Consider the following 27,034-nt stretch of genomic DNA (forward strand, 5'->3'; position numbering starts at 1 on the left):
AGAAACACACCAACAATACCAAGATAATGCAAGAAACACACCAACAATACCAAGATAATGCAAGAAACACACCAACAATACCAAGATAATGCAAGAAACACACCAACAATACCAAGATAATGCAAGAAACACACAACAACAATACCAAGATAATGCAAGAAACACACCAACAACACCAAGATAATGCAAGAAACACAACAACAATACCAAGATAATGCAAGAAACACACCAACAATACCAAGATAATGCAAGAAACACAACAACAATACCAAGATAATGCAAGAAACACAACAACAATACCAAGATAATGCAAGAAACACAACAACAATACCAAGATAATGCAAGAAACACAACAACAATACCAAGATAATGCAAGAAACACACCAACAATACCAAGATAATGCAAGAAACACAACAACAATACCAAGATAATGCAAGAAACACACACCAACACTTAGTACGGGTAACGAAATTATTTGCTGGTTTGCTTTCACGTGATGGTACTGGTCCACCCTCCCAAATCAAATACTAAGTCATGGCTGCATGTAAGTTCGACGAATTCTGGTTATGGGGTATATGGTGTACCAGGGAGTCTCTTCATTTACTGGTCAAATCGACCCTCCAGTCTGAATACACATGGCCATTAAATGATCTGAAACCGTTTTCAATATTCGTTATGTTACTTTTTTAAAAGTGCTGTGACATAAGACAGTCTGTTTGCCTCGCAGGGCAAAGTCAACTTAAACAGTTCTCACCTAATTCGAGTCAAAGTTGGTGGAATGGATATGAGCTAGGCATGGATGAAGCAAGTAGATTTCTAGAGTAATCTGTCGAAGGTCAAGGTCACAGGGCAAAGTAAAATATTCGACACTTAGACCAGTTGGGGAGCATGGGTGTTGCACACCCAGTGATGCTTCTCATTATATTCTTAATTTTACTGATCTTGCTATTTTTTTACGATTTGCTATTATATTTTTGAGAGAGAGAGAGAGAGAGAGAGAGAGAGAGAGAGAGAGAAGAGTGAAGACCCTTGAGGGGTATCAGTGTCAAAGCGAGACTCCACCCCTCTCTCTCTCTCTCGTTAACACAGTAATGTGCGTTCAACAGTGCACCACCACCCCCATGCCTCAGCTCACCCTGCTGCTGTCTGTGTCATATTCCCATAAACCTGCTGCACACCTCATCCGCTAAGCACCCTACCACCGCTGCCATACCAATGCCTTCCCTCGCTTACACAAGGGCTTTATCGTATGCACAGTCTCCCTATGGACTCCTAACACTTCTATCCAGGATGCAGTGTCACTCCTTTAATGCGAGAATCCTTCTTTGACTTGAATAATGACATCTGGAAGTACAGGTACGGTCATCATCAAAAGTCCTGTCGTTTCTCTTGCTTTTTCCATGGTCTATGGAAAGCAGTGTGGTGAATCTATACTAACTGACTCAGTTGACAATGATCAGTGGTCAAATATAATGATCAGTGTAGGTTACTGTGGATTCATCTTACTTGTTTTTAAAGCCGGTGGAAAGAAAACGAAGAGACAGCTTTTGATGACAACCGTACACTGGGGGTCAAATGTTGTGTCCCGCCGCAAGCCACAACATAAATCTGTACCAAATGACGTCCAGGAAGTTGATTCCCAAATTTTTTCCCCACTTTATGCCACCCCAACACCTCCCATCCCTCAAATCACGAACCTCCATTGTCCTAACCTTCCTGCCATCCCAACACCTCCAATCCCCCACCTCCCGAACCTCCACTGTCCTAACCTTCCTGCCACCCCAACACCTCCCATCCCTCACCTCCCAAACCTCCACTGTTCTAACTTTCCTGCCACCCCAACACTCCGAATCCCAAACCTCCACTGTCCTACACTCATTCAGTAGATATTCTTACTGTGGCTGGGAGAGGTTCACAACATTTGACCGTCAGTGTACCTGTGAGGCCAGATAGTATAAGGCAGGTAGTGCCAGTGTTCATCATCGTGACTTACGCCTTTGAGACTGTGACAGATTACTCACTCACTGTTCTGGGATACAGGGCCATTGCATCATTCGGAATATCACAGTTACCTACCTTAGATGTTACCCTAAGTATTTAATTCACCTACCAACTCAGGGGTGAACTTCCACCCGAACTGAGTGGTGCGACCTGTCACAGCAAAAATCATAACTAGCGTTATCGGGCTGGCAACTGTAGCTGGCAGTGCTGACCACTGGGCCACCGGAGTTTTATATCAACAATGCAATTCAAAAATAAAGAAGGTTGACCTGTTCACCCCAAATGCGTCTTTTGCATTGCTTTCTAGCTACCTCTGGCCGATTTTACTCAGGTTAGGAGAGACATCTCTTAATAAAAATGATACTAAAGCCAGTTCACACCTCTCCACTACGAAATGTCTCCTCTATGCTGAGTCAAATCGGCAGGAAATGTTAGGAACACAAGATATACTGTAGGCTACATGACGTCTTCAGGTTGACAAAATTAAAACGACGCAGTTAACCATATTTATTAATCTTTAAAATCTGATCACGTGTTATCTTGGTATTTCCAGACGATCTTATTCGGCATACGACATACTTTCCGTTCTGGAAGGGTTAGATGTATTCTTCACTAACCTCATCACTGCCAAGGCGCCCACATAAGTTAAAGGAAATAGTGTTGTGACAGCACGAAAATCTGAGCCAAATGAAGGTAAATGAACTATAGTTATGCACTCTTTGCACCATAATTTTCCACCTATGCTCATTTTACCATAACGACCTAACACTGCCATCTCTCCATCTTGAATGCTGAGCTATAACAACAGAGTACCATTAGAATATGATGCTAGTCATCAATAGTGCTGGGGAGAGGATGCAGAAATTTAAGTGCTGAACTGTAACAATAGATTAACACTAGAATATGATGCTAGTCACAAAGTAGTGCTATAGAAAGGATGAAGAGCTTAAACACTCTCTTGTTCTGCCAATCACCTACACGAAATAAGCTGCATGTTACGGTAGGAAGGTTACAGTGCTTTAATTATCCTCTATAGCACCGTAACACATCCACAGTGCCACAATTACATATTACACATCATCTTCAGGTGTCTGACATCATCATTAGTTATTCTTTCTTGACACCCTTACCCCACGTCCATCCTGACACCCTAATATTCCACACTGACAACCTGATTTTACACCCTGACACCCTAATATTCCATACTGACGACCTAATCTTACATCTTTGACACCCTAATATTCCTCACAAACTAATTTTACATCCTAACACCCTAATATTCCACACTGACAACCTAATTTTACACCCTGACACCCTAATATTCCACACAGTCTAATTTTACACTCTGACACCCTAATATTCCACACAGTCTCATTTTACACCCTGACACCCTAATATTCCATACAACCTAATTTTACACCCTGACACCCTAAATATTCCACAGTGACAACCTAGCTTTACACCCTGACACCATACCCGTCCTTCTTAACACTCTAATATCCCACCCTGACACTAATTCTACAAGCTAACACAACCTACCACAGACATTCCCACACTATCACTGAAGAAACACCTACCTACCCACTTCACGCGCAGGGCAAAACAACACCCCGATCGGAGCACACAACTACATGCCACCCGTCCTGTCGTCCACCCACCAGGGGTATCCTTGAACAGAGCTGGTCGAGTTCCCCTGGCTAGGCTTAGAGCAGGACATCACCCAGCCCTCCTCAGATACCAGTTTAGATTTGGGTTGGGTATAATCACAGACATGTGCCTCGTTTGTACACTAAACCCACACAACGTAACACACATAATGAAGCACTGCACAGCACATGCCACACTAAAACACGGACACAGTATGAACGGTGTACGGAACCTATAGGACAACCTTATAGGGGCGGTTACTTACCTGTGGTCGACGGATATGCTTGGTCAGGCGGTCCAGAGTTATGCAACAAAAGCAAGAACAACAACAACACAATAAGAACAACTACAGCCTCTTGCACCCTACAACTCCACCCTAAGGAATTATTTTTCCTCTCCAGCATCCTAACATCTCTGCAGTACATATCTAACTCTTCACCCACCTTTCTCAAGTCCCTGGTGGTCTTTTGTTAGTCACTCCTGACATCCTTCCTCTGAGTCCATTCTAACATCACACTATTCCGCACTAACACCCCAATTCTACATCCTGACACGCTAACCATCATTCTTGACATTGATACTCCACCTTGGCGCCCTAATACCCCACCCTGGCACCATAATTACTTCACCCTGGCACCATAATTACGCCACCCTGGCACCCCACTACTCCTACCCGGCACCCTAATACTCCATATAGACACCCTAATATCCCACTTTGAGACCTGCTTCTGGACCCACCTTCCTCAAGTGCCTGGTGATCTTCTCGCCGTGCTCCCAGACGCTGTGATCAGCGTCATTACTGTGGCAGCTGATGATCCGCGGCGCCCCCAGCCCAGGAGACCCACCAAACACGTCCACTTTTTTGTGCTTTAGTCTGGTCAGCGCCTCAGCAACTACCCTCACCGCGTCGTAGATTAGTGCTGACTGGGCCTGGGGAAGAGAGGATGGAATGATTTTAGTGCTGTTGTTGAGGAAGGAAAATTATAAGAAAGGAGGAGGAGGAGGAGGAGGAGGAGGAGGACACAATCCTTAGCATCAAACATGAATGTCGACTAGACAAATTAAAAGGAAAATACAGAGACGACCATCTTGTACTGCTAAAATCATACCGTCCCCTGGAAGACGACCCGCAGCAGTCTAATGAAAATCAAGGTCCTTAACTGCAGGATATAAGGAGGGGAATTAATACACTGTCAATTTTGAGCTGCAATATAATCCTTGATGATATACCCAGGCGCTGGAAAGAGGAAGGCGAATTTTTGAAAGTAATATACGAAACCTAAAACACTAAGGCGCTGAAGATGCACGAAGACGTTGAAAATATACCAGGGCGATGAAAATTGTGTATGAATTGTAGAACGTAATGAACAATGACGCTGAATATACTTTGCAATGGCACTGAAAATAACAAAGATGACGCTGAAAATAACACATAAGGCGCTGAAAATAACACACAAGACGCTGAAAATAACACACAAGGCACTGAAAAAAACAAACAAGACGCTCAAAATAACACATAAGGCGCTGAAAACAACACATAAAGCGTTGAAAATACTATACAAAGGAACCAAAGACAATGTACTGTACGTAGGAACTGAATATACAGAGGCAGGGATTATTTTTACTGGGGCAATATGGGAGATTGCCTTACGATGCCTTTCACTACACTACACTACGATACACACACAAACACACACACACACACACACACACACACACACACACACACAATTCTGCATGACACTGGACATTAACATAATCTTCTATCCCTTTGACTTTAATAAACATAAAGCTTGATAAACTGGCGTGGAATTAGCATATTTCTGACTTTTATGACCAGCCTATATGTTGAAAAGTGAAATTGTGAAAACGACCGAGTGAAAATGCCTTAATGCATTTAATCAGACAGACATTTATATTTTTTGGCAGTATGACAGGCTATATTTTTTTCTTCATCAATCCAACGTGGCAACTGTATTATACCTGAACGTAGGAGTATTAGTACCCACAATAACCTATGGGCGCGAGGCTGGTGACAGGAAAATGAAAAGTCAAGAGTTACAGCGGTGGAGATAGGAGTCTTGGGAAACGTGTGTGTGTGGAGAATGGAGAGGATGGGAAGTAGTGTGATTCGACTTTAGGTGCCATCTTATAACACTAAAGTGGTAAAGGAGGGCTATATCCAACCCCTCCAATTCGAAAACACATTCTCTCTCTCTCTCTCTCTCTCTCTCTCTCTCTCTCTCTCTTATTCTAGGAAACAAATTAAATCGTCCGTCAGAACCAACAACAAAATAGTCAGGAAAGAATAATAAAAAAAATATCCTCGCACTGAACTGGTTAACTTAGTAAAACTGCCACCATTTCCACCGTGCCACCAGCTTTTCCTCAACAAATTTCCACCACCTGACACCACCAGCAGGTCACTCTACAAGCTGGCCAAACTTGTCATGCAGTTTCGTCACGGTGGGGCAGAGAGGAGGTCTGGGCGAGACGATACAAGGTTCACTGCAGAGGAATTTGTATAGTTCACCAAAGCAAGCCACTAGGAGCGTTGTGTGTGTGTGTGTGTGTGTGTGTGTGTGTGTGTGTGTTTGAGAGAGAATGAGAGAGAGAGAGAGAGAGAGAGAGAGAGAGTTAATCTCTAGTCGTTAGCTAGAAATCTAGAATATATTATTAAAACTGTTGCTGACCAGAAGAGGTTTAACTTTTTCGTCAATATTACCATTTAAAATACAAGATGCGGTGCCAAGGCACAGCAAACCCATCAACGGCCGTCATTTTTGTGCTGACGTATGAACACATCAGGATATCTACTCAAAGATGGTACATATCAAATTTTGAGTAAATCGGGTGTATATTGACGATTTTGTGTCCATTTGATATTTTAGGCCCGACTCACGTGACACTGACCTTCTTACCGCTAACTAAGGGGTGGCCCCCCTGATGTAATGAGGCATGTTATACTGTAGGATGCATTTTCGAAAGATGCACCTATAGGCTTTGGTTTTATGTTGATATGACGAATTTGAATGGAGTTATGGCGAAAAACCTATACTTTTTTTTTTTTACATTTTTGGGGGCCTACAGCCTGGGCCTTGGCCCAATTTGGCCCAAAATTTGATCAGGTGTTCAGAAGGGCACAGCCCATCACCCCTGTAAGTTTAGTCAAAATCGCATCAGTAGTTTTCGCGTAAAGTTACTAACAGACAGATAAACAAACAAATAAACAAACAAACAAACAAACAAACACACACACACAAACAAACCAAATGAAAACAATACCCGTCTCCCAGCCCCTCCGGGGCGGAGACGGGTTATAATCAATACCAAACTGCACTGGGGAAAAAAAAATAATCTAAAAGTGTGTCTTCATATTTTTCTTTCCCGTACAATGCACAGACGTACCACAGAACATATAGAGGCCAGTATTTTTTTACCACAACACAGCCACACTATTTTCACACCTCCACTTTTACTCTCTCTCTCTCTCTCTCTCTCTCTCTCTCTCTCCAAGCCTGAGTGGTACATCCTTCCTGATATTCACATTGTTGTCACCTCAACCTTCACACCTTTACTGTATGTTCGTATTTCACACCTGGCCGAGTTCACTTCATTTTCCATTTCAAATTTGCAGGAAGGAGGAGCAGTTACCCTCACAGGTAATTTTTTAGGGGCAATTAAATCTATTTCCTGTCATTGTGTGTGTGTGTGTGTGTGTGTGTGTGTGTGTGTGTGTGTGAGAGAGAGAGAGAGAGAGAGAGAGAGAGAGAGAGAGAGAGATGCTGCCATGGGAACGAAAGGCAATACCGACATTTAGGTAATAGCAGGGTAATCATGAAAACCTTAAAGTGTATTTGTTGAATATAATCGTATCTTAAAATTAAGAGTGATGCACACAAATGATACATATAAATAGCAAAACCCACAATCTCTAAATAATTCTCAGCGTTACCATGGTTACGGGAAACAATAGGGACAATTAGGCACTACTAGGACAGAAGGAATTATCATAAAATGCAATAAAATAGTATTCTAAAATTAACAGCAGCATAACAAGCCACCATATGAACAAAACTATCCACGAAAACCTTGAGTTGCCATCTATGAAAAAAATAGATAAATAAAATAAATCGACAGCTAGGTAACAACAGGTCAATAAAGACAGCCGTAAAATATAGTCAAAAAGTAACATAAGGTTCAAAAGAGGAAAAAAAAAAACCCTGATAATCCTCTGTGGCGTCATGGTTACGAAAAGCAATATCGACAGTTAGGCAATCAAGAATATCGTAAAATGTAATCGTGGCATATAATCCTATCCTACTGTTAAGGCCAACACACAGATCGGGACATAAACAGAGAAGCCCACAATACCTGAGAATTCTGCGAAAACTAATATCGACAGTTAAGCAATGATAACTACGAGAAAAATAATCGTAAGAAAAAATAAACGGGAAATATAATGATCATAATAACAGCAAAACCCACAAAGGCAATATCAACAGCTAGACACTCAAATTTACCTTAATATATAATCGGCCTCTAAAATTAAGACTAAGAGCGGGGATGAGGAGACTGGCAAAGCTGAGAATACTACGCCTCTTAACTGAGGATTTGGCCTCTCAGCTGTTTCGGCGTGGCCCATTACCCCGGGAATTGCCCCTGTAGCGTAGTGCAACCAGCTAAGACCACGCTAATCCACTGTAATGCCACCCTGATACCCCTCCACATCTCACACTGGCAAGCCATCCACACGACCTGCCAGGTGTGTGTTTGTTATTTGGGTGTCGTGTGCGTCTAGGCCTGCCTGGCTTCCTTACACCAATTCCTTGACAATTTTTAACGCCCTTCTATGTTCTTTAAATCTACTTAATATCGACCATGTTTATATTAACATCAATCACAACACTATTATAGTGACAGGAAGATAAGCTAGAGCAGCCTCATAATCCTGTGAGAATACAGCCCTAGGGCTCGTGTTCTCCCCGGTTAAGGAAGTTCCCTAACACTTCTTCCTTAGCAATTTATTTTTGGACATGGGTAGTTAACATCCTATTGTACGTTATTCTGGCCGAGAATGGCGATACTATGGTGGTACCAATCTTAAGTGGCGGTTTGGGTGGGGCACGAACCTCTGTACAGTGGTGCCACGTGATCCATACTCGCTATGTGAACGGCTCTGATATATGTAATAGGCATCACAATAAGATAAACACATAAGAATATAATGGTAACGTGTGTATTATAATATATGAAAGAACAGTAAACTGATTATGCGTAAAATATTTATACGGCAATACAGAAACGTGGCATAATTATTTTACAGTGTTGCTTAAAAAAAAGTAGTCACTTTTATTGGCTGTTACCGTCTTTCTGGGGTTGGTAATAATGTCACAATTATGATTATAAGATAATGTGCAGGAATATAAGCAAATATATGCCAGTTTCTTAGTAAAAAAAATATATCCATTAAACCCTCGTGAGCGGCAACACTCACACACACCCAGTCCGACCTGGTCATCTGTGAGGGATAGAGGATTAATAGACCTGTTTGGGAACACCTCTTAAAAAAAACGCGCCAAGACTTTAACCTCCTGGGTGATGTGGAAATAAAGTAAAATTTACAATATGTACATTATAACGTAAAAGAAAATAACCAAAATGTATCCTAAAATACCACAGACAAGAGAGAGAGAGAGGGGGGGGGGAGAGGCAGACCAGGGGCAGTGTTGAGTGCAGCTGAGTGAGAGATGGAGGAAGGGAGGGAAGGAAGGAGGGAAAGAGTGATTGAATGAAAACAAATCATGGCGCCACAACAACGAGGTCATCTGGCGCCATATGTAAAACAATAATATTTTTAAACATAATTAGATATAATAAAAACAAAATAAAGAAATGAAAGCACAAGTTTATAAGTCACTCATAAAAGAAACAAAATTGACGCACATCTCCCCCAGGAGAGAGAGAGAGAGAGAGAGAGAGAGAGAGAGAGAGAGAAGGCAGGCAAGGGGCAGTGTTGAGTGCATTGTCAAGCTGAGGGAAAGATGAAGGGAGGGAAGGAAGGAGGGCGAGAATGATTGAATGAAAAAGCGCCGTAACACCGAGGTCATCTGGCGTCATATGTAAAACAATAATATAATAAAAAACAAAATAAAGAAATGAAAGCACAAGTTTATAAGACATAAAAGAAACAAAATTCCCTAGGGTGATGCACATCCCCCCAGGAGAGAGAGAGAGAGAGAGAGAGAGAGAGAGAGAGGCATCGCGAGTATGGAAAACGTGGCAACACTGTACAGAGGTTCGTGTCCCACCCAAACCGCCACTTTAGAATGGTACGACCATAGAAGGATTTGCGTAAGACAGAAGAGGACAGTGAGTTATATTAAATAAAATGAATCGCGCAGAAAACGGCGTTAGGGAGCTTCCTCAACCGACGGATATGCAGGTCTCGGTGTGGTACCAGTTTCTTTGCGATTTATTATGTACACACAGCAAAAAAACTATCGTTACAGGGGGGTCCGATGTGTTTCATGCGGAACAACCTGGCTGTCTCGCTAGGGTTGGTAAGCCTGACAGTGGGTGAGTTGCCAAATAGGACGAGGTAGAAATATGCATGGGAGAAGCAATGGATATAGCTTATAATAAATATGCAACAAACACACGCAGGGATACCAATGAAGGAGGCTGTTATCAAAAACCTTCATTCGTGTGTCATTATATATCGCGCAGAAGGTGTAACGATAGTTTTTTTGTTGTGTGTACATTTCACCTTCATATTCTGCTTCATTAGGCTACCAGTCTGGGCATATAGTTGTATTCTAGGTGACGTAGGAGGCTTCGTAGCACATGTTTCTAAGCGATTTATTATGTAGTGTCACATGGCCATCGGTCTGGGCAAATGTTCGTGTTCTAGGTGACACATTAGGGTACGTAAAACACTCCTTCCTTAGTGATTTATTAGCCATCGGTCTGGGCAACTGTTCGTGTTCTAAGTGACATAGAAGGCTACGTAACATCTATTCCTGAGTGATTTATTAGTCATCGGTCTGGGCAACTGTTCGTGTTCTAGGTGACACAGAAGGCTACGTAACACCTCTTCCTTAGTGATTTATTAGCCATCGGTCTGGACAACTGTTCGTGTTCTAAGTGACACAAGGCTACGTAACACCATTTCCTCAGTGGTTTATTTGGCCCAGTATACCCGGAATTTCTATGGCACGCTCCGGTACTGTCTCCCTCTGTCCGTATTTCCTACTCGAGGCGTCTAGAACCAAAGGGGCATCGGCGCCAAAATGTACTTTTGAGTTATGACGCTTTAAAGTTGTGTTTATGGTAACATCATAGCCAGAAGGCAATAAACAAACCTTTTATGCATCAAAATGATCATCAGCACCTATGCTCTACATGTAAAGCCAAAAAAACAAAACAATAATAACCGTAACCACAAAATAGGCAGTAAACCAAACCCCCAATTTATAAGTGGGCATAATAACATATTGTAGGGATTTAAAAACATAGCAGAAAAAACATCAACGAATGTATTAATGTACAAAACTTTATTAACTGAAGATTCCAGTTCACTTAATATTAATAAACGAATAATTATTACTGTAATTTCACGTTTTTGACAACTAAAACTGAAATCAGTGCAGTTATTATTTTTCCTCTACCATAATATATTGAAATAATAACACTAAAAAAAAAAAAGTAGTGTAGTGCTTAAGTAAATTGAGAAGGGGTAGTGGGGGGTTAAATGGTGGGGTCGTCATTATAGGAGATCGACATCCAACTCTGCCTCCTCGGTGCCACGCCCCCTCCCGCTGTCTCCCCTCACCATTCTCTTTTCCTCTTCCTTTCTACCTTTTTCCACTTCTCCACACACTTCTGACACTTACGAGAGGTTATTGGCACCACCTCCTCACTGTAACTATGTGATGAACTCATTTTGTCACCCCTCCTTCAACCCCAATAACAACAACTCATCTTGTCACCAATAATCCACGATAAATGGGGTAAAAATCCAATACTTAATAATTATACACCTCAATGAACACGATAAGGAAGCCTCATCGTCACACCGGGCGGGCCACAAGCTTGCTGATTGGCTGCTCTGGGGGAGTGGCAGAAAGTGATAATGCTGATTGGTTTGAGCTGTGTGGCTTAGATGCCTGCCTGCTCTGATTTGTTCGCCCGGCAGCATGGACAAACCCACGTGACTTTGAGCCCCTCTACCACTGTCCAGAAGGCCGAATCTTGTATGGCAACCAGTGCTGTCACTGAGAAGAGGGTTAAGCCTGTTGTCTCCCCTACCTAACTCAAAACCAGTATATTGGTGGGGATGCCCCTTTGGCTCTAGACGCCTCCTATGATCTCCAGTCTTTCAAACGCAATGTGTCCAAGCATCTCGATATGAACGGATCTTGATTTTGGCTCTCTGTTATCTTTGTTTTTGTTTTTTGTTTTTTCTTGGAGGGAACAATTTTGCATGTGCCTGCCCTTTGGTTTCTTCTTCTTTGTATTAAATAAATACATCCTCCACTTCCACGCAATCCACATGACATGCTGGGCCACTGTCTGGGTGTATGGTCGTCTTGTACAGTCGGCCTAAGAAGTGACGGCGGAGTATCCAGAAGTTTTCGGTCAGCGATTGTGCACATACTCTTGCTTATATCTCTACGAGGTGAAACCTAATACGCAAAATTGTTACAAAAAACAATAAATCAATGCTAAAGTACCTGTATATTTCAAAACTGTGGGAAGCAGTTCGTTAGTTACGATAATAAGAAATCCTAAACGGAACTAATTGAAATTTCACAACTATCGCTCAGGGACAGTCGGGAATAATTTGTGGAGTTCAAGTCTAATATGGTAACACGCAATAATTTTACAGTAGCGTAAGACTGAACAAAAGGGAGCTTCAATAAACAATTAAATTTAATAATTATTATTTATAAAATAATTTCCGTTACAATACTAGGGAATAATTTAAAGTCATTTATTTCCGTTTCCAATGTCTCCATGGACGACGACAGAAAGCGGGAAGGCGGTGCAAGCCAGTAAGCTATTTTAAATGTTTCGATCAACACGCACGAAAGGAGATAACATTTACTCAAAGATATGAAGTTATTACATTGCCTTTGGCCAGTTTTCCATCAAGAAAAATCTCTGGATTATTTAATATATGCCAGAGGGCTATCGGTGAAAGAAGTATAAAAAAAAGAACCTCGAAATTTCCCTAGAGTCGGAGCTCCTTGGAGAATGCTGACTTCTGTCATAGTCTGATATCCTCAGTGCATAATCGATTAGCAAGAGTAATAAAATAATTGGGTTCAAAACTTCCAGATCAGCATTTTCTGTTCAGCAGGACATTACAGTTTATTTAAAAAGACAGATATTAAGGATAAAAGATGGAGTAAAGAGTGCGTCCTTTTGCATTGCAAGAGTTTATGAACTCATGTTTTGGTCCTGTTTATTGCCTAGTGTAAGAGAAAAAGGCAGAATCTGCCATACCTCCTTACAAGTAAAAATAATTTTGCATCAGTTGGGGATAAAGTTGCTAATTATAATTATTAATGGCGAGAGAAAGACGGAATAAAAGGCAGTATGGTCTTGCTGCTACAGCAGGTAGGACATCATTACGAATAATAATTTCATTGTTATGGCATCGATCGTATTGTTGTTGTATCATCACCATAGCATTTGAAAATAAGGCAGTGTATTGCAGTCACAAGAATTTTCCTTAACTGGTCTTCAAAACTAGAGCATCTGTACTTGAAAACATGGGAAACAAATCAATCAGGAACTGGGAGTTATAGGCCTACTGCCCACCGCGCGCGGAGTAATACATGTCACATTCATTCAAATCGGGAAAGGGAACTATATAAGTGTTAACTTCTAATAAATCACTGCCTCCTGTTATTCATTTTATATCATTCTTAGCGTGATATAATATATATTTTATTTGATATGACGTGATGAAGGCATTGAATATTTACTTTATCTTCACTGTTTCATTGAACTTATCGCACTGCAGAGTGACCGAAGCAATCTGAAACTCTGCCATCACTTCTTGGGGCGACTGTACGTGACACAGGAGGTTTCGCAGCACAACAGTTCTTTAATTTGGCCCAGATTTTCATCCTTTTGCAGCTTATTTGCCGTAGCTCAGTCGCTGAAAAAAAAAAAAATCTATGACTCTACATCCTTTAGGCGGCACTTCTTCATTACTAGCTTAATATTCTAGTGCTTATCTATTGCTATACCTGTAAGATGGAGGATGGCAATTTTACGCCAAGGTAAAGTGGACAGAGTATTTTTTTATGTTATATATTTCCATTAGCATCTGTCTCGCACTATGTTCGTGATCTAACGGACTAATTATTAAATATGAGTAAGTCCCAAATTTTGGGGTGGTATATGTATGAACACGTGTAACTGTTACCTGTAATTAGCCTTCTCCCCACCTTCATTATTGTAGATAACAGCCATTCTGGATTAGGTAAGCTCTATCATCATTAACACCACCACCACGACCATCATCATCACTATCATCACTATCACATCATCATCATCATCATCATCGCTCCAGAAATTATCGCCAGATCTTGGGGAGGGGGGGGGGACTTGTACCCTTTCGATTCCCAGGCCAGTCAAGAGAACGTAAGAGTAATGTCTTTTGACCCAGCCTGTTCGTCGTTAGAAAAGAAATACAGACCAATTACAAATTTTGCAGATGCGTGTTGTAGTATGGGAAATTAGAACGTGTCTCCCTTCATGACCTTGGTATACTCTTTTGTTTTTAGTTAAAAGCCTTCTTATTCTCTTCTTATTCTCCTCTTTCTCCTTTTCTTCTTATGCTCTTCCTCTTCTTCTTCATCCAACCCCACCCTCACCTCAACATCCCTCCCCAAATTCCTCTACTTACTGTACACGAGGAGAATCATGCAAATATTTACAGATATTTTTGGTCAGCTTACAGGAGGCAAAGTATGACAACAAAGCCACACTACAGGTGAGAGAAGAGTAAGTCTCTCTCTCTCTCTCTCTCTCTCTCTCTCTCTCTCTCAGACCCGTCTTATGAGCTACTGTCTCTTTACCCACCCGGGAATTTGGTAAAACACAAACTCGAGATGTTATGACTGTTCCCAAACCCAATATCTGGAGGAGGAGGAGGAGTTTAATATCCCTATCTCACAACTCAGTACAGCAATCTCCATAAATCAAGACTTATCTAGGACCACTGAATGGGGACACATAATGCTAGTAAAAACAAATATAAACAATTTACTAATAAACAGATATTGCCTGATTAGTATACTGCCTTCAATGCTACAAATACTCCTATCTCTATAAGTACTGATATTCTTGGTGTTTCACTTAACAGTGCCCTCAGCTGGACCTCTCACGTTAGAAAACTTGCTAAAACCACTCCAAAGAAACATGGATTATTGTACAGAGTCCGTAACTTCTTCACTAGCGAGCAGTATGCTATATTTTACAAAAGTCATGTGCGCTCTCAGCTGGAAAATTGCTCACCCTTGTGGAATGAATGTGCAGAGATGGCGCTAAAACACCTTGACAAAACTGAGACCAGTGCTGTTAGAATTATTAATAACCCTACTATTATAGGTGAACTACCTCCCCTACAAGTAAGAAGGAATGTTGTCTCCCTTGCATTATCATCACCCGCTTTTAGAAGGAGGAGTGATAATGTTTCTGTGTGTGTGTGTGTGTGTGTGTGTGTGTGTGTGTGTGTGTGTGTGTGTGTGTGTGTGTGTGTTCCCTTTTATCTCATGAACGGCTTGAGATATAAACATGAAACCTTCAGGGTACCAAGATATGGCCAATATCTTGGCCGAGTTCGAAAATGGGCACTCGGGATCAACGTCAAGGTCATCAAAATGGCTGCCAAAGGTCAACTAGTTTTCACCGTCCGCCTTTAGCACCATTATATCTCATGAACGGCTTGAGCTATCAACATGAAACCTTCGTGGTATCAAGATATGGCCTAAATCTTGGGCTTGGCCAACAGCATATTTTGGTGGGCGATAAGCATTCGGCTCCCGAATGCTTTTCTTTCATTGTACAGATACTTTTATAGTAAATGCTCTCAAAGTTGCATCCATTGTGCCACCTCTCCGTGCCTTCCCCCGCGCTACACAGGCGTCTGGCAGCGCTCATGACCGGACAGTCACAATGTCATATTGCAGAACTTCTGCCTATCAGAATTCTTTTATTCCGCGAACTGCATCTCTTTGGAACTCGCCTCCCCAGTGTGGTTTCCCCCCAAACTTTAACGACGGCTATTCAAGTCCAACTGTTACAGATTTTTTATGACCGGAGGACACCCGTAATCTGGTGTGTAGATTATTTTTTTATTCAATGGTTTTTCCTTCCTCCGTTCTGTTATTTAAAAACAACAAGAGGGAACATCTGCCTTTTGAACACGCTATCTCTTCCATAATTAATCTGTAAAAAAAAAATCGTCTCGTGGCAGCAAGAATGTACATAGCGTCCTACGAGATTTTCAAAGGAACTTCAGGGGGCAAGTATTAATTTTGAGTGAAAACTGCTATACCAACGTGGGTTCAATTGTCAGCCGTCATGAAACTACAGTTACAGATGACCTATGGGTTAATTATGAGGCAAACCATTTTCGCCCCTAAGATCACAATAACTTTAGCTCTGACAATGGCAGTGAACTGCACGTAGAGTGATACATTTTTTTTTTCTCTAAAGAACAGCCTCAACATAACCTTATGTAAAAAAAAAAAAAAAATCAATAACCCCCTGAATTTGCCTTTTCTACACACTATTCAGCTTCTCCTTAAATCAAGTAAAAGTATTCCGGCGTTAAAAGTACACCTACATAACTGACTCCACACGCTGTTCTTGTTCTCTCCGGCATTAACAAACACCCTCATAACAGTTTAGCCACTTAAACGAAAGACCACTTTCACGCAACACGACCCTTGAAAAAAAATCTCTTAACTGAAATTAATATACAGAGTCACGCACGAGGGCAATGGCTGGAGTAGGCCCGCGCGCGCGCGCGCACACACACACACACACACACACACACACACACACACACACACACACACACACACACACACACACGTACGCACGCACGAACGAACGAGAGAGAGAGAGAGAGAGAGAGACAGACAGACAGACAGACAGACAGAGACCGACAGACAGACAGACAGACAGACAGACAGACAAACAGAGACAGAGAGAGAGAGAGAGAGAGAGGAGGGGAAAAGGAGGGGAGAGAGGACGAAAGAGTGGGTAGGAATGAAAGAAAGAGGTAAGAAGGAACTAAGGCAGAGAGGGAGGAAGGAATACAGAAAGGAGAGAGGAAGATGGAGGTGGGGGGTGGGGGGAGGGAGAATGAAAGCAGGTGGTAAGAATGAAAAGAGGAGACAGAGAGTGGAGTGGAGGAGGAGAGTGAAGGGGAGAGGAACACTGAAGCGGACAGGGAGATTGGAGAGGTTAGGGAAGGGAAGGGAAGAGAGCAAAGAAGGCAGGCAAGGAGGGGAGACAGAGAGTAGAGAGACAGAAGGCAAAAAGAGGAGACAGAATAGAGAAAGAAGGCAAGGCATGGAGGGAAGAGCGAGAAGAGAGAAGAAAGAGGGTTGAGAGAAGAGGGAGTGGAGGAGAAAAGAAGGCGATCGGTGAGGAGGAAAAGAAATAAGTGAGAGCAACTAGACAACTACTGTGTCCCTCTGTCGTACTATTCCTGCAACTACGGTCGTTTTTACAACTAATATCAACGGAGAAAGAAATGTAAATTTTTGTGGCTACTACTTTTTGCAATTGCCTGACACTGAAAATAACGCATTTTTTACAATAATAGTTTTTGCATCGAGTTCGACCTTGTATTTCTGTAACTACCACAGATATTTACAGCTTATTTCTGCAACTACCAAATACTATCGAAACTTTTACTTCTACAACTGCCATGTATTATTCCAACTTATACAGTATTTCTGCAACTTTCCATTAGATACTGTAACTGGTGCAAATCTTTTACCACCCAAAAAACTGCACTCAAAGTAACTACTTGTAATTTCCTTACCACTTACAATTACCATATATATGTGACAGTAAAGTATTTTTTAAAACTACTGTATCTTGTTGAACTATCCCATGCAACTTTTTTTTTTCCAACTACTGTTCTTCTGCTTTTTCTCCTTTTTGCAAAATACGTATATATATATTTTTTATCTGCGAATATATTTTTGCAACTTTCTGCTCCCTCTTCTCCCTGGCATTTAAGTTTCACCAGGCTTCTCCCTCCTCTACACTTCCTGCATCTTCAGTCACTTTCATGCACTTCCCAAGTCTCGTCATTTTCATACATGGACTGATGTGATATTATGCTATTTTACATTTTCTTCCTTCCATGCTCTCTCTCTCTCTCTCTCTCTCTCTCTCTCTCTCTCTCTCTCTCTCACACACACACACACACACACACACACACACATCAACACTGAGGCAGAGCAAGCTGTCCGTCTCCCTGAGTATAAGCAAGATGGATGTTACCAGCCCTAAGACAAGTCATGGGAGACGTGTTGCTTTGTGTTGGACCAGGATGAGAGAGAGAGAGAGAGAGAGAGAGAGTGTGTGTGTGTGTGTGTGTGTGTGTGTGTGTGTGTGTGTGTGTGTGTAAAATGCGAGAGAGTAGCTAACGTCAGACGATTTTTTTAAAAGTGCGTCAGAGGAATGTGACTGTTAACAAATCCAAAATAACGCTGCAAAACGCAACCTGTATACACAGTCACCCTACGTCACCCGTACCAACAACCCTGTCACGAATCAAATTCGCGACATTCCCCTTTTGTGAGAAGCCACGAACTATTAGTGGAAAACTCACTGTGTATCGCTCAGTTAACCGTTTCTCTCTCCATTTCGGGGTATACTTTTCAAAACATTCGTCACTGTTTTCAAAAGTCACCGATTTAATGCACGTCACTAAGTGCTGTACTGAGAGATACTATTGTTTCTTTATTGTTCGCCCCTGCTTGCCTCGACCGTTAGAAAATGCGGCCTAGTGCTCCGCTTTTCTTTCCCACGACTTGGGGAGTCTAGTTGTTGCTTTGACGGAGAGAGGTCCTGTGCTCCAGAAGTGTGAGAGGAGAGGTCAGCTAGCACCCAAGCTCCACAAGATCACAGTCTCCAGTGCTCCCACCTTGGTGATACAAAGCATTCATCGACTATAGTATTTCCTTCTTGTATTTCCCTAGTCTTAAGAATTTAATTAAGGTGTTTTTTTTTCTAGGCGTAAGGATTTAGCTTTTGCGTGAGTGAGTGAGTGCGATCTCATTTAATTGATTTGAATTGTAACGTTAAATTTATTTTTTTGTAATCAATAAATTTAACAGTTCTTTTTCTTGAGCTTAATGTAAAGTAAACTCTTGTTTCATTTCTCCAAAATTAAGCTTATTTCCCACATAGCTCCTAGCTTGCATAGACGTTTTACTATTCATAACTGGTACTTAGACCAGTCTTGTTGTATTAACTTAAAATCCGTTGTGCCTTCTAGGAGTTAAGCATCAGCAAGGACCTGATGTTAGTATTAGTTATTTATTGTCAGGGGTGAAGTAACTTTCTCCAAAAGCTAACAGTACTAATTCAGCATTTGTGAGTAATTAGTCTCTGCTGTGTACTGTTGAGAAAGTTTATAAATTCGCGTTCTGAGAGAATCGTGCGAAGCAGGCCAGCGTAAAGTAATCAATGCTTGATGTAGTAAGACAATCACTGTCCCTTCTCTTTAATATTATTGAATATTAATATCAATTAAATAATATTTAAGCATTTATTTTAAAAACACCGTGATATCTTAAAAAGCCCCGTGACAATTGGCGACCTCATTCCAGGATATTAACTCCTAGCTCTAAAGCTATTCACGAGATAGTACTCACGCGTTCATATTTAGGAATTTATCACTAAAGTTTATAGGCACAAGTTTACTGGTGTTTACCGTTAATTTAGCAAGTGAATTTTTGCTTTATTAATCCATAGAGTACTTAACTCTATTTAGTATTTTATTCTTGGTAAAGCCAGACGATTTTATTCGCTCCTGGGAAGTCGCTGTACCCATTGTGTTTATTATTGAGTTCTCAGTTATTTGCATTTTTGCTTTAATCTTTGCCAGTTAACTAGATAAGACTGGTCACCACTAGCTTGTGTCTGTACTCTTTACTTGTGTCATTAGCATTCGTTTGCGAAGCAGTCAGTACTCAGTTTCGGTTTGCTTAATAAATTAGCGCCATGGCTACCACTGTATTTTTACAGGAAGCCAAAGAAATGGGTCTTTCGGACCCAACCGAAATTAAAGAGTACATACTCTCACGGCATAATCAGGAGCAGCAGCGTGAGAATGATGCCCGTGAAGAGCGTAAGATTCAGCGCGAATACGAGCGAGAACAGCGTGAGGAACGCGAAAAGGAGCGCGAATACGAGCGTGAACAACGAGACAGAGAACGAGAACACGAACGTGCCGAGCGGGAAGCACGCGAGAGACATGAACTTGAAGTGCTGAAGCTCAAGCGAGATTCCTTGGCTTCAGACATGTCTGCTGCAGTTGGTCCAAGCTCCACGAGCGTTTCCCCTGCACATGTCCTGGCGACCCCACGCATCAAGCTTCCTTCATACAAGGAAAGCGAGCGAATCGAGCAGTACATAGCTCGTTTTGAGGACATGGCAGACATGTATCAACTGGATGAGGCAGCTAAGCGGCTTCAGTTTCTTAGCCTATTTGAGGGCCCTGCCCTCGATATTCTCCACAGAATTCGTGGAGACAATCTCACATATGAGATGATGAAAGCTGCACTCATTAAGGCACATGGTCTCACAGTAGACGACGCCAAAGTTCAGTTCATGCGAGCTCGTCTCCAAGACAAGGAGACAGCTGTTCAGTTCCTTGATCGTCTCACAGCTTACTTAAATGAGTGGATGGAGAAAGATGAAACTCCTTCCACACGTGAGGGGATAATTGACCTTATGCTGTGTACACAGCTAGAGAGGTCGTGGCCTGCTGAGCTCATAGCACAGCTTAGGATCTGCCAGGTGAAAGATGCCAGCCAAATGGCAGAGAAGGCTGACGCATTCTTTACTGCATACGGGTATCAAACTCGCAAGCAGCAAAACACCTGGAGCAGAAAAGATACTGCCAAGTCTGGGAAGCCGTCTCAGACTGAATCCCAGCACCAAGGCCGTTCTCAGAGTAATGGTCAAGGTCCAAGCAAACCACAGAAGGACCAGGGGCAAAATACACAGCAGCCTGCTTGGAAGCGGTACAACAAGCACCCCAACCAGCAGCAGTTCCCCAAGCAGCAGCAGCAGCAATACAAGGACAAGCCACGTAACCCTCAGTCAGGTCAATTAGTGTATCGGAGGCAGGAGGCAAATGCAGCCTTCATTCCACAAGTACCCGGTGGTGTCATCTCTACCAGTACAGGTACTTCCCAACAGTTCACAAGTCCCCCTCCGACCATGAACTCTCCTCAGACACTTAGTTCCCAGGGCACCACGTTTGCTGCATCGGTTGTTCCGCAGTCTCATGAATGACTGGCTGCTACCTCCTCAGACCCTTCCACCAGCAACACTGCCTTTCTTGTTCAGCCAGGGTCTGTGGGAGGTGTTTCTGTAAATGTCCTGAGAGACAATGGTTCCTGAGGTTGCTCTGTTAAGCAGAGTTTAGTTCGGCCTGATGAGTATACAGGTCGACAGATCCAAGTCAGACTTATTGATGGATCAGTGAGATTGTTCCCTGAGGCACGTATCCAGGTGGCGTCTCCATTTTTCACTGGCCTGACAGCTGCAGTTGTCATGCCAGAACCTTTATTTGACCTCATATTAGGCAACATACCTAGCATCAAAAACAGTTGTGCCGTAGATGTTGCTACTCAGACTTCGGCTGCTGCGGTAACACGAGCCATGGCCAAGACTCCAAATCGCGTCACTCCGTTGACCGTCGCAACGCCGCAAGATCTGATTCGTAGTCAAGATGTTGTCCAAGAGCAACAGACTGACTCGACACTTGCCTCAGTGCGCAAGAAGCTGGAGGGTAAAGTGATCAAGTATTCACGGGGAGGACAAGCCAGGTTCCTTCGTAAGCGAGGACGGCTGTACCGTGAGTCACAGACACCCCAGGGTGAGGTTCGACTGCAGTTTGTCGTTCCTGCAAAGTATCGCCGAGCAGTGTTTGAATTAGGTCACTGTTCAGCGATGGGAGGTCACATGGGTCAAAAGAAGACCTCTGACCGCATCCATGCTGACTTTTTCTGGCCAGGAATGGGACGGGAAATAACGAGGCTCATACGTTCCTGTGATGTGTGTCAGCGTACCACTGACCGGGGACGTGTCCGTCCTGCGCCATTGAAGCCAATGCCCATAATCTCTGAACCGTTCGAGAGAGTAGCAGTTGACATAGTTGGGCCAATCTCTCCTAGGGCTAGTGATGGATCAAAGCATATCCTCACTATAGTTGATTTCAGCACACGGTGGCCTGAAGCCGTGGCCCTTAAGAATATAGAGGCCGTCACTGTTGCTGAGGCATTAATTGAAGTGTTCTGTCGTGTAGGTATCCCTAAGGAGGTCTTAAGCGACCGGGGTTCGCAGTTCACTTCGGCAATGATGAATGAAACGTTCAGGTTGCTGTCCATCCGAGGCTTACGAACTACGCCGTATCATCCCATGTGTAACGGGTTGTGTGAGAGGTTCAATGGAACTCTCAAGATGTTGAGGCGCATGACCGCCGAACAGCCAAAGGAATGGCTGCGGTTCATTGCTCCTCTTCTATTTGCTTATCGAGAAGCCCCACAGCATTCATTGAAATTCTCACCCTTTGAACTGGTGTACGGGAGGTCGGTCCGGGGCCCACTCAAGTCCTTCGTGAGTTATGGGACGATGAAGAACCCGACCCTGAAGTCAAGACCACCTACACCTACGTCCTTGATTTGGCTGACCGCCTCCAGTCGACGTGTGAGTTAGCTAAGGAAGAACTGATCAAGGCGCGTGAAGTTCAAAAGGCTTATTACGATGAGAAGGCAAAGCTTCGGAAGTTTAGTCCAGGCGACAAATGCTTGGTATTACTCCCCACTGCCCAGAACAAGTTGTTGGCGCAGTGGAAGGGTCCATTCGATGTAGTAGAGCGCATTTCAGACCTCAACTACATAATACAGATGGGGAATCTTCGTAAAAGGTTCCACATTAACATGTTGAAGGCTTATCATGAGTCAGACCCCGAGGAGACTGGCCTACGAGTAGCTGATGATAGTGACCAGCCACTGGAAGAAACCGGGGCAGCTGCGGTGATCCCAGCTGATGACCATGATGACGAGCCCTTAACCGCTCAGTCCCATCAGGAAGAGACTGTCAGAGATGTTTTACTTAACCCTGACTTAGCAGTAGGGGACCAAAATGCCTTATGGTCACTGCTCTGTCAGTATGCTGATGTCTTCTCAGACCAACCTAGACTTGCAAAGGTTGCGTGTCATAAAATTGAGTTGACCAGCAATGCTCCTATAAAGGTTAAGCCATATCCGATTCCCATGCGACTACAGGGTGCAGTAGATAAGGAAATTGCTGACATGGAGACTGCAGGCATTATCGAAAAGTCCTCATCTCCTTACTGTAGTCCGATGGTAGTAGTCCGCAAGAAAGATGGTGGAGTCAGGATTTGTGGCGACTATAGAAGGCTCAATGCAATCACCAAAGTGGATGCTGAGCCAATGGGTGACCATACTGCCATCTTCTCCAAGCTGGCAGAGTCACGATATTTCACGAAGCTCGACCTAGCGAAGGGATTCTTCCAGATTCCCCTTCATCCTGAGAGTCGTCAGTTCACTGCCTTTGCTACTCCTAGGGGGTTGTACCAGTATAAAGTCCTCCCATTTGGACTTACCAATTCCCCAGCAGTATTCAATCGTGCCATGAGACAAGTGCTCCATGGTATTGTAGGAGTAGAGATGTTCGTTGACGATGTCCTCGTTCATTCCGCCACATTGGAGGAGCACCTCAGACTCTTGGAAATTGTCTTCAGTAGACTCCAGAGTTTCAACATGACTGTGAAGCCTAGCAAATGCAAGATTGCTCACAGTGAGGTGGAGTTCCTCGGTCATATTGTTGGCAACAACCACTGCAGGTGTCAGGGTGACAAGATCAGGAAGGTTAGAGAAGCCCCGAGACCCGTGACCAAGAAACAGGTCAGGGCATTTCTTGGCCTAGTGGGATATTATAGGAGTTTTATCCCCAACTTTGCTCTCATTGCCCAACCGTTGTACAAAGTGCTACGGAAATATGCTCCAAACACCATTGAATGGGGAGAAGTGCAAGAGAGATCTTTTGCCACCCTCAAGAATATGTTGTGCAAGGAGCCAATTTTGCAGTTGCCTGATTCCAGCAAACCTTTCATACTGCGCACTGATGCTTCACAAGATGGAGTAGGTGCCGTATTGATGCAGGAATCGGAAGGTGGAATCTTCCCAGTGGCATACCACAGCCGTAGGCTAAAACCCGCCGAGAGGAATTACAGTACTGTTGAGAAGGAACTCTTAGCTGTGGTTGATGGTGTTAAAAAATATTATTATTATTTATTTGGGGCATCATTTGTTATGGAACCTGACCATATGCCACTCACTAGTCTTAGCACAACCAAGACGGCTAATGCAAGATTGACACGCTGGACACTGTATTTACAGCAATTTAACCTTGTTGTGAGATACATCAAGGGAAGTGATAACGTAGGTGCAGACCTGATGTCTCGCCTACTAACTGCTGACTAACATGAGCAGTTGTTGTATGCTGGGTTCCGTGATAGGCATCCTCTGTCGGGAATTTAGGAATAATTCCTCCCATTTTCTATTTTAATTGGTGATGGGCGAATAATATTTCACCAGGGTTTCCAGCTTTTATTTGAGTAATCCAAGGACCAGCCTGGTTCCCGGTCAGAAGTGTAGACCTGACGTCTCACTTGTTGGCCCTACAGGACACAGTATGTCCAGGGCCTGTACATACACGTGTACTGTAGGTTAAGGGGGAAGTGAGAACTCTGCAGAGGCGACTTGAGGCTATGGAAGACCCGAGTTTGCACAAGGATTCTCAGCTCCCTGATACTAATATAAGTACTATAGGTTAAGGGGGAGTTCGAGAGAGAACTCCGCAGAGGCAACTCGAGGCTATGGAAGACCCGAGTTTGCACAAGGATTCTCAGCTCCCCGATACTAATATAAGCACTGTAGGTTAAGGGGGAAGTGAGAACTCCGCAAAGGCGACTTGAGGCTATGGAAGACCCAAGTTTGCACAAGGATTCTCAGCTCTCCGATACTAATATAAGTACTGTAGGTTAAGGGGGAAGTGAGAACTCCGCAGAGGCGACTTGAGGCTATGGAAGACCCAAGTTTGCACAAGGATTCTCAGCTCTCCAATACTAATATAAGTACTGTAGGTTAAGGCACTTCCTCCCATTTTCTATTTTAGTTGGTGATGGGCGAATAATATTTCACCAGGATAGGCATCCTCTGTCGGAAATTTAGGAATAAAGGTTGAGGACCCGTGTGCAGTTCGAGGCTATGGAAGCCCCGAGTTTGCACAAGGATTCTCAACTTGCCGACCATAATCGTGTGCTATAATTAATGGCGACCTCGAATGTACGTCGTAGCACTGACTGCTAGGCAGAGAGAGTAAGTGTAACATAATAAAATTTTGTCTCATTGACACTTCTGATGCTCCACCTCAATTGGTTTTGCAGGTTCAGCAATGGGTGTAGCAGTTTTGCTGTGCGGGCCAGCTGATCGTCTGCCGCACGCTGCCGCCTCTTCTCCTCTGCCTTCGTCGTCGCCATATTATTTACTGTGTCATTTTACACATAGGTACAGTCACACTACAACTGTCACACCTACACCGTGTATTACATACACCACGCTACACAACAATTAGTTGTCAGTGTAAATGCAGCGAATTTTCGCTCAGTTGACCTGAGTGCAGGATTTTCACCGTCGTCACGGAGTTTTTCCCTGAAGCTTGCTTCTATTAACTTAAATACGAGGTTTTTTCGCTCACTGGCGACTGTGACTTTCTCCTGTAGCAGGATAGCACACACACCACAGTGTGAATCTTGTGTGACTGAGTTAGGATGTGTACATATATATATATATATATATATATATATATATATATATATATATCCACAAATTTTTTCCCATAAGGAAAAAATTTAATTTTGTAGGGGCGTAATGTCACGAATCAAATTCGCGACATTCCCCTTTTGTGAGAAGCCACGAACTATTAGTGGAAAACTCACTGTGTATCACTCAGTTAACCGTTTCTCTCTCCATTTCGGGCTATACTTTTCAAAACATTCGTCACTGTTTTCAAAAGTGACCGATTTAATGCACGTCACTAAGTGCTGTACTGAGCGATACTATTGTTTCTTTATTGTTCGCCCCTGCTTGCCTCGACTGTTAGAAAATGTGGCCTAGTGCTCCGCTTTTCTTTCCCACGACTTGGGGAGTCTAGTTGTTGCTTTGACGGAGAGAGGTCCTGTGCTCCAGAAGTGTGAGAGGAGAGGTCAGCTAGCACCCAAGCTCCACAAGATCACAGTCTCCAGTGCTCCCACCTTGGTGATACAAAGCATTCATCGACTATAGTATTTCCTTCTTGTATTTCCCTAGTCTTAAGAATTTAATTAAGGTGTTTTTTTTCTAGGCGTAAGGATTTAGCTTTTGCGTGAGTGAGTGAGTGCGATCTCATTTAATTGATTTGAATTGTAACATTAAATTTATTTTTTTGTAATCAATAAATTTAACTTCTTTTTCTTGAGCTTAATGTAAAGTAAACTCTTGTTTCATTTCTCCATAATTAAGCTTATTTCCCACATAGCTCCTAGCTTGCATAGACGTTTTACTATTCATAACTGGTACTTAGACCAGTCTTGTTGTATTAACTTAAAATCCGTTGTGCCTTCTAGGAGTTAAGCATCGGCAAGAACCTGATGTTAGTATTAGTTATTTATTGTCAGGGGTGAAGTAACTTTCTCCAGAGGCTAACAGTACTAATTCAGCATTTGTGAGTAATTAGTCTCTGCTGTGTACTGTTGAGAAAGTTTATAAATTCTCGTTCTGAGAGAATCGTGCGAAGCAGGCCAGCGTAAAGTAATCAATGCTTGATGTAGTAAGACAATCATTGTCCCTGCTCTTTAATATTATTGAATATTAATATCAATTAAATAATATTTAAGCATTTATTTTAAAAACACCGTGATATCTTAAAAAGCCCCGTGACAAACCTCGCGAAACGAAACATCCACCTCATCATTCCCTGGCTCTTATAACTCAACATGACCTGCATTAAATCATCTGGCGATAGACAGGGTAGAAT

The 27,034-nt window shown here is 42.8% G+C and overlaps 1 protein-coding gene across 1 annotated transcript in view; it reads left to right on the forward strand.

The window, feature by feature from the left end:
• The window catches only part of LOC145395488 (glutamate receptor 1-like), a 690,806-nt gene that overhangs the window by 259,677 nt on the left and 404,095 nt on the right, over positions 1–27,034 (forward strand). The gene's annotated exons all lie outside the window — the stretch shown is intronic.

The sequence above is a fragment of the Coenobita brevimanus genome, chromosome 1, assembly GCF_032717465.1.
Source record: "Coenobita brevimanus isolate Jiangsu-jjx chromosome 1, ASM3271746v2, whole genome shotgun sequence".
Taxonomy (NCBI): domain Eukaryota; kingdom Metazoa; phylum Arthropoda; class Malacostraca; order Decapoda; family Coenobitidae; genus Coenobita; species Coenobita brevimanus.